This window comes from Cydia splendana, chromosome Z, assembly GCF_910591565.1.
Source record: "Cydia splendana chromosome Z, ilCydSple1.2, whole genome shotgun sequence".
Classification (NCBI taxonomy): Eukaryota; Metazoa; Arthropoda; class Insecta; order Lepidoptera; family Tortricidae; genus Cydia; species Cydia splendana.
Window position 1 is genome coordinate 12,338,918 of NC_085987.1, and position 8,871 is coordinate 12,347,788.

Below are 8,871 nucleotides of genomic sequence, written 5' to 3' on the forward strand. Positions count from 1 at the left end.
ACAATGGTATTTGTGCAGCAGTTAGTGGGGTCCATCGTGCTCTTCTTCGGCCAAGGTTTTCAGCTTCAATTCGTGCCTGTACAACATTAATGTCGTCGACAAGTTGTAGCATTTCATTAGCTAACTGGACATTACCATCTGGAATTGTAATAGGTCCATAGTATTTATTTATAATAGCTCCAGCTATTAAAAGAAATGTGTTTAAATTCGGAATATGGGATGTCGAAATCATACGGAAAAGAAAACTAGCGCGTTTTCGACATAGATCAAAACGTCAATGAGCCAGGATTTATTAAAATAAGGGCTACATCAAGATTCCGAAACGCAACCTTTTATTATGTGTGGATTGCATTTGATGAAGAACATAATAACGGGAGAGGTGAAGATCCAATCTTAGGCTATTATTGCACGTGTAAAAGTGGAGCTAGAACCCTTGGTACATGCGGTCACGTTACAGCAATCTTATGGTTTTTAGGTTTTGCCCGATACGAAGAAAATGTGAAGTATCCATCATTAAGATCGCTTCATACCATACTTAATGCATTGAATACACAAAGGTAGCCTTGTAAAACCAATCAGATATCAATTAATTGTAACTAGTACAGATTAGCACCGTAATGTAGCTACGAGTTTGTTAGTTCTCCACGCTCACACTAGGATGGAACCGGACGAAATTCGGTGTGAAGATAGTTTGAACCTTCGAATGATGTTTTTTATCTCGATATTGCCACGTAAATAATAATAATCCAGGTTGCTACATTGTACGTTAACTAATAAGAATTATAATGTAAGTAAAAAATATTGAACGTAAAAATAGTCATATTTTAAAAACTAGTCATTAATTAAAGTTGCAACTTCACACAGTTGATCAGAGTATTAGAGGCTATATTTTCACAAAATTTCAGCCAAATCGACCGAACGGCTATTACCGATCATTTTGTGCGGGGTTCTTTTATAGTTCTAGGTCAACGGTTAGTACCCGATCAATTTTGATTCCCTTGAGTGTGGAAATATACGTTATTTATAAATTATTTATAAGGCCGTACCTCCCTTGACGGTCCCTACCGTAGACCTGAGTATATGGTTTAAAATTAATTTTTATCTATGTATTTTTATAAGTAATGATTTAATGAATATTAAAAGCATTTTGGTGCCATTTACTAAAACGGGAATTAATTATGTACCTAATACCTACTTATAATTAAGTTTATAATAACCTCCTACGTTTCGAGGACGCCGTTGTCCCCGTGGTCTCGGAGATGACTGGCTAATGTTGGCATTAACATCTTCTAGCTGCGCGTTTTTTTGTATATCAACTTGAACCTTATGCACACTAGGGATGTCACTCAGTCGACACGCAACACTCACGATGTTTGATTTATCAGCGCTGGATTTTCGCTTACATTTACATTATAATATTACTAATGACTAGATTCCAAGTGGATGAGATCCTAAAACCGTCGTCCCAACAAATAAGACCAAGTGAGACTTAGTTTGAGAAATTCGCGCGGCTACCTACTTACCCCCGTTATTCATAAAACTTTACGAGCCTGAATTAGTTAAATTATGTTTTATCCCTTTCTTACAAATACATAAGTCAAATGACAGAGAAAGATATTCAGGCTCGTAATGCGTTTATGAATAATAAACGCCATTAGAACGGGGACAACGCCGTCCTCGAATAGTCTGACGTAATTTTAAATTTAATTATAAAGCTCCGTTTTAGTATGATATAATAAGTAAAACTCGTGAAAGTTATAATCTGTATTTCGGTGGTAATTACTCGGAAATATTTCCCAAAATTAGCTACTGGTGGTTACCGAGAGTCCCAAAGTTATCACCAAAGTTAATTTATGGCAGCTACTGGCAATATCTCTTCCCAGTAACAATAACAACTTGGCATGTAACAGGAATAATCCTCAAGTAATATCTAACCATGTAAAAATGAGTAGGCGGCACCTTATAAGGTTAGTATTTCATATAACAATTTAATCCAAGTTAAAGGTGACTAAGTATATAGTACTAACAGATACCGAAGCCAACACAGGTTTATAGTGTGTACACCGTCCATTCATAATTACCTCCAACGACGTCTTTAGTCTTATGCATAAATTAAGCTCAAACTACCGTCACGTCACCCCAATTATGCTATGAAATGGAACTATACACGATGATGTCAAGAAGTTTCCATTGCATTAAACAACTGTAATATCACATGAACCTGCATACGTTGATAACGTTGTTCATGTTTATTGAAGTGGAACTACTTTAGCGACGTTTTGACACTCGATACATTAGTTAAAGTCAACAGGGGAAGTACCCTACGTACCTACTTAGTATGGAAAATCTAAATAAATCTAGGCATCGGCAAGGTTTACGGGAAAAACGTACCTTCAGGTTGTTTAGTACTAACGAGGAAGCAAGTAGACAGATTTGTATAAAAGGACTTTCTGTATTTTTTTTAATTCTCGTTTTTTTTAACTCTTAAATCGGCCTTATGGTTCCTAAAAACATTAAACAATTTCTTGTAGGGTATGATTTAAGTAATCTATCATCAAAGAAATTCACTGGACTTTTTCCAGATCACTAATAAAGATTCGTAAACAAAAACTATCGGTACATAAGCGATGGAAAAAGTATAGAAATTAGTGATGTACCGACTATTGATTTGGCCGACTAGCCGACTAGCCGACTAATCGGCGCTCGAGTGGCCGATTAGTCGGCCGACTAGTCGGCTAGTCGGCCAGATCATTAGTTTCGTATAATTTCTGGTGAAAAACAATAGTTTTGCTCCTTTGATTGCGCTATTCATCATATTAGCTTGACTAAAAGGTGTTCTCTATAGGTTCAAAGACCTATCACAACAATCCTCCTCGTTTCAATTTCTGTTTTTTTGCGATCCTGAGCAGACCGTCAGTACAGATTGTAGGAGTATTTTCAAGGCTATATTTTCCGTAGGTACGTAGTCGCCAGTTAAGAACCTATCTCCTGTGGTCAGCGTCTTTACGAGCAATATGCCCTGTCTGTCTCTAAATTTTGCAATAACATTAATAGTTCCCCATGGCTCCACCATTAAAAAAAACAAAAACGGAATAATAATAAAATTATTTTACTATCGAACTTGCCCATGAAATTACATGAGAATCAGGTGAGTTCGACCTGTAGAGGAAAACACCAGCCCACCAACATACGATAACGATTAAACGGTCAATTATATGAACAAAAGTTTTCGTTTGCAGCCTGAATAGGTATTTTAGTAAAATAGACATAAAACATATGGTAAATATTGACTGTTGATTTATTTTTTTCTGTTTTTCTTTCACTAATAAAGTGCCGACTAATCGGCCATTTTTGCCGACTAGTCGCCGACTAATCGCCGACTACAAATGTGGCCGGATAGTCGGCTTTCCCGACTAGTCGGCGACTAGTCGGTACATCCCTAATAGAAATCCCCTTGATAAAGCGGAGTTCGCGCTCTTAAGATCCAGGGAGCATAAGATGGCTACTGAGTGTTATAAAAAATATATTTCGCTAACCGAGGACAAAATTCACAGTAATCCATCATATTTTTGGTCTTTTATGAAATCTAAATTTCCAAGTAATCTTGTACCCGATCAAATGTCTTACCTTCATGATACATCCAAGGATGGTCTCACTATAAGTAATTACTTCAATGACTTTTTCAACTCAGTTTTTGTTCCTGATCATTTCGGTTCTCCCGACTGCCTACCAGTACCTGAAAACGCACTCATAGATCTTAGTAGTATAGATGTCACAGAGGACTGTGTTTATGGGTTTTTGAAGAGAGTAAATGCTGGGAAGGGTAGTGGTACCGACATGATCCATCCTTATTTCATTATTATGTGTGCCCAAGAGTTAGCAGCACCTCTAACTCAGATTTATAAAAAATCATTGTCAGGTGGTCATTTCTCAATGGTATGGAAAAAAAGCTCTGATTACGCCTATTTACAAAAGCGGGGATGCTCACCTACACTGAGAGAAAAAACTAACAAAAACACACTTAGAATTACAAAAATAAAACTTAATCCGGGGACAAGGAGAGTCAACTAATAGGAACAAATTGACTTTTGCAATTTCCATTTAGTAGGAAATACAACTTCTATATTTGTAATTTGAAGTATGCTAGAGTAATTTCAGAAATTTGGTTTTGTTATTCCGAGAGGTGCTTTAGCAATATCGGAGGTGATGACGTCATGGGTGAAAACTAACCGTTTTTTAATTCTAAGCGTGCTTTAGCAATATCGGAGACGATGACGTCATAGGTTTTACTAAACTGTACTGCGATTCCAAGCTAGCTGTTGTTATTCTAGAGATAATGACGTCACAGGCAAAAACTAAACTGTTTGCAATTCCTCCGCCCCTAGCAAACGGGCGCCGCGAGAGCATGTGGCGCGCGTGGTAGCTACCCGTCTCTATTTCTGTCTGTATGAATAAAAAAGCATTTGGTAGTATATCTCTGTACTAAAGAGGCACTATAAAAGCCTGTCGAGATATTCTACCCATTCCTTTCTTATTCATACAGTCAGAAAGAGACTAGTAGTTATTACGCGCGCAACATGCTCTCGCGGCGCACCTGTGCTAGGGAGGTTGGAATTGCAAACAGTTTAGATTTACCTTTGATGTCATTATCACTAGAATAACAACAGCTAGCTCGAAGTTGCAGAACAATATATTCCTGTAGACCCCAACTACACAGTAGGTCGCGGGTTAATATGTCCATGGCCCACAATATATCCTAAATTTATTATTTAACTTAAGTATGTTTTAAACAAAGAAGACACGAGACACGCCCGCCCGACATCCGACACAATACTAACTCTAACCAAATGAACGTAGCAAGTAGCTGTGTTGGTATTACAAAACTCGTTTAGTGATTGGTACAGTCACCTGCATAAATATGTTACTCTTCGAAGGCCGCAAAAATATGTGACTCGCTCTTATGGCTCTACAAATAAGATCGTGTCAGATATTTTTGCTGCCTTCGTTGTGTTACATATTATTGCAGGTGACTGTACAACAATGAACATAAACACAACAAGTCTATCTACTAAATACCAGTAAACTTTGTAATGTCGCTATAGTAACAACTGAATTGTTATTTTAAATGGGGTAATGTTATTCCCGCGAACTCGTTTTTTAGATATTACAAAACTATGTAAGTGAGACATTTACTAAAATCATAACTTGAAATCACAGATGCTTTTTTCCAAAAATCACAAACTTTACTAGTAAAAATCGGAGAATTTTAGTAGTAATAAAAATGGATTGTAACAAATACTGAACTTTGTTTAATGCTCCATTTACTAAAGTCTGTTTGCTGAAATTAGATTTAGTATTACTGAGCTGTTTGTAGAAATAAATAAATTTTACAGAAATAGTGAAACTTCCATGATTACTACTAAAACTTCATTTTTTCCCCCAGTACAGAACTGTTTATTAATTCCTGGTGGTGATTTTTCTCTCAGTGTAGTGACAAACTATAGGCCAATTAGTAAATTAAATATTTTCGCAAAAATCTTGGAAAAAATAGTTTATAACAAAATTGCAGCTGCTTTTTGCCAACATATCGCGCCCAGTCAACATGGTTTTTGCCAAGGTAGAAGTGTTGAAACGAATTTACTTACCTTTTCTGATTTTATTATTAACAAGTTAGCCTCTGGTAGCCAGGTGGATGCCGTGTATACCGATTTTTCGAAGTGTTTTGATAAAATTAATCATAATAATTTGATCATGAAACTACTCGACCTCGGTATACACGGTGACCTCCTGAGGTGGATTAAATCTTATCTGTCTAATCGTAGCCAAGCTGTGGCCTTAAAAGGTTATACATCTCGTTTTCTCCCCATCCCCTCTGGAGTACCTCAGGGGTCGCACCTTGGTCCTTTATTCTTTATCTTATATATCAATGATATGGCGGCCTGTTTCCGTAGCTCTGAACACCTTATATACGCCGATGACACATAGATTTATAAAGCTGTGTCTTCGGAAGCGGACTGCCTATTGTTGCAAAAAGATCTAGATAATTTTGTCCAATATTGCTCTAATAATCATTTGTTTTTAAACACAGAAAAATGTTTTGTTATAAGTTTTAATCGAAAACACAATCCGATAGTATATAATTATAATTTATCTGGTAATAACATAGCACGAGTCTCTTCCAGTAAAGACTTAGGTGTCACTATGGACTCGCAACTAAACTTTAACGAGCATATTGATAACTTATGTAAACGTGCATATAAAAGGTTAGGAATGATTCTTCGTGTCGGACAACCGTTCAAGCGGCCAAGTACTTATAAATTATTATTTTATTCTTTTGTTAGGAGTATCCTCGAATTCGGGACTGTAATTTGGACACCTCAGTATCAAGTCCATATTGACCGTTTGGAGAGAATTCAAAACATTTTCTTAAAATCGTTAAGTTATAGAACAGGCACTTATTTTGTAAATTCTACCTTGGCCGCAAAACATTTTCGTGTACCTTCCCTTTTTAACCGTAGGATATACTTGGACGTTATGTTTTTGTTTAAAATTCTTAAAAATATTATTAATTGTCCTAATCTCCTAAGATTAGTTACTTTCAGTTGTCCGCATCACCCCTTACGCCCTCGATCGCTGTTTCATATTAGTTTTTCTGTCAAGAACTATTCCAGGCATACCTTTTTCAGACGGGTTCCTAGTTACTATAATAAACATCTCTCCGAAATAGATTGCTTTCAAAATTCGATATCTAGTCTAAAAACCATAGTTAAACGTAAGTTGTTTTAGTACCTAAGTACTGATAGCAGTTTTTTCTATCTGGTATTAATATCGATAAATCTATGGATTTCTCATGTTTATATATATATATTTTTTTTCTTATCTAATTCATTATAGCCTTATATTTTATTCAATAATCGTCAATACAACAATATATATATATATATAAAAAAAAAAAAACTAAAACTAAAACTTAAGACTAGCTTTAGTCAAAAAGTCCCCCCCGAGTTGTCCCTGGCGCAAAGGTACCCATCACACTAGCCGCGTTACCGCGTTGAATGGCGATGGACAACCTTTGCACCAGGTACGAACCCGCGCGGGCGTCAGATCCCTTCTCCCTCATTCGACGTCCCACTTCCCTAATAAAGGCAGTAGCCTCCGACCCCCAGCACCCGGTTGTCTCAAACGCAAGGGGCACAAAATAATAATTTCCGGCCAGGTTCGCATATTTCTCCAGCTTCTTGGCCGCGGCAAAATCCGCGGCGGCACCAGCCGCCCGCACAGTTCGGCCGAGGTGTGAGGCCGCGAAAGTGCTAACGCACGTAGCGTCCCATAGCAGGCATTTACCCCTCTGCCACGGCACCAAAGTCAAGCCGTCTGGCCTTTTACCAATATTTTTATTAATATGCAGTAGTTATAATTGTACTTACACAGTTAACATAATTTATAATTTATGAACCTCCAGGTCTTTTTTATTGTATCTTTTGTTGCAGTACATCTTGTATTGTATTTTTGATATGTTTATATGACTGTTTGGTTTTCTCAATAAATAAAAAAAAAATAAAAAAATACCTAAGTGCTCAGTCAAAAATTTCTTTGTTTTAATGTAGTAGCTTTAATAATTATTATTATATAAGTACCGTAAAATGGGGTGAGTAGGGTCAAAACTGAAATTCAAACCTCGATAACATTTTATTTTTACATATGAAAACTGATAGTTGAGTGTGCTCAGAGCATAAAAAGGTCAACCACGGCGTTGCATGAACAAGAGATTTCCTTTGGCAGGATTGGTCCTTAGGACCCAAGGATGGATTTAAGAAGTGGAGCCACCCAGATTTTTCATGCAGGTGGGAGGTGCGGGGGTTTTTAAGCGTCTGCGACGTCTGAGGTTAATAATTCTTTAAGTTTAGGTTCTAAGTCAAGTTTAGTATCATTTTTAACTAAATCAAAGATGTAGACATAGATTTCATCCAAATCGGTTCAGCGTTTATTGATTTCCCATACAATCCTACACCTTGCCTTTCATTTTTAAGGGATTTTTTTTTGGAATAAAAACTATCCTATATTCTTCCCCAGGACTCAAAGTATCTCTATACCAAATTTTATCTAAATCGGTTCAGCCGTTATTGAATCCACAGACAAATTTCCACCACCCTTTTTACACCCTTTAGGGATTATTTTTGTCATTAAAAGTATCCTATGTTCTTCCCTGGGACTCAAACCATCTCTATACCAAATTTCAACTAAATTGGTTCAGCAGTTTAAACGTGAACAGGAATTTAAAAAAAGTATATTTTTCATATTTTATGTGTTTTTACTTCGGAATGGTGCCGGAATGATATCATAAATGAATTCGGCATCCCCGATTTATACGAAAACGATACCAAACTTGGCCTAGTAACTAGAATGATATAGATATCAAGATAAAGTTGAGAGAGCCCCCCCCCCCCCTAAAAAATTTTTTTACATCAAAAATCTCGGTGGCTCCACTTCTTAAATCCATCCTTGGGTCTTAAGGACCAATCCTGCCAAAGGAAATCTTTTGTTCATGCAACGCCGTCGTTTAGGGCTTCCACCCTCAACCATGAATGGTGTACCTATATAATAAGTGTTCCGGACGTTTGTATTTTAGTTTTTATTTTATTTTGGGTAGTTCCATTTCAAAACTTTGACGATAAAGAGGAAAACCCACCTCACCCCTTAGTGCCTCGTATTTGGGGTGAGAGGGGTTTTCATACAAAGGTGATTTTGGAAGATTGTTGGATCGTTTTTTTTTTTTTTATTATGCGTATTACTATAGCTCCATTTTAAATTGGAATACATTATTTTTGTAGCAGTAGCCTTAAAACCCAAGGCTTTGTATAGGTAGGTATA

The 8,871-nt window shown here is 36.7% G+C and overlaps 1 protein-coding gene across 1 annotated transcript in view; it reads left to right on the plus strand.

The window, feature by feature from the left end:
• Window positions 1-8,871, plus strand: part of LOC134804657 (S-formylglutathione hydrolase) — a 352,602-nt gene that overhangs the window by 239,116 nt on the left and 104,615 nt on the right. The gene's annotated exons all lie outside the window — the stretch shown is intronic.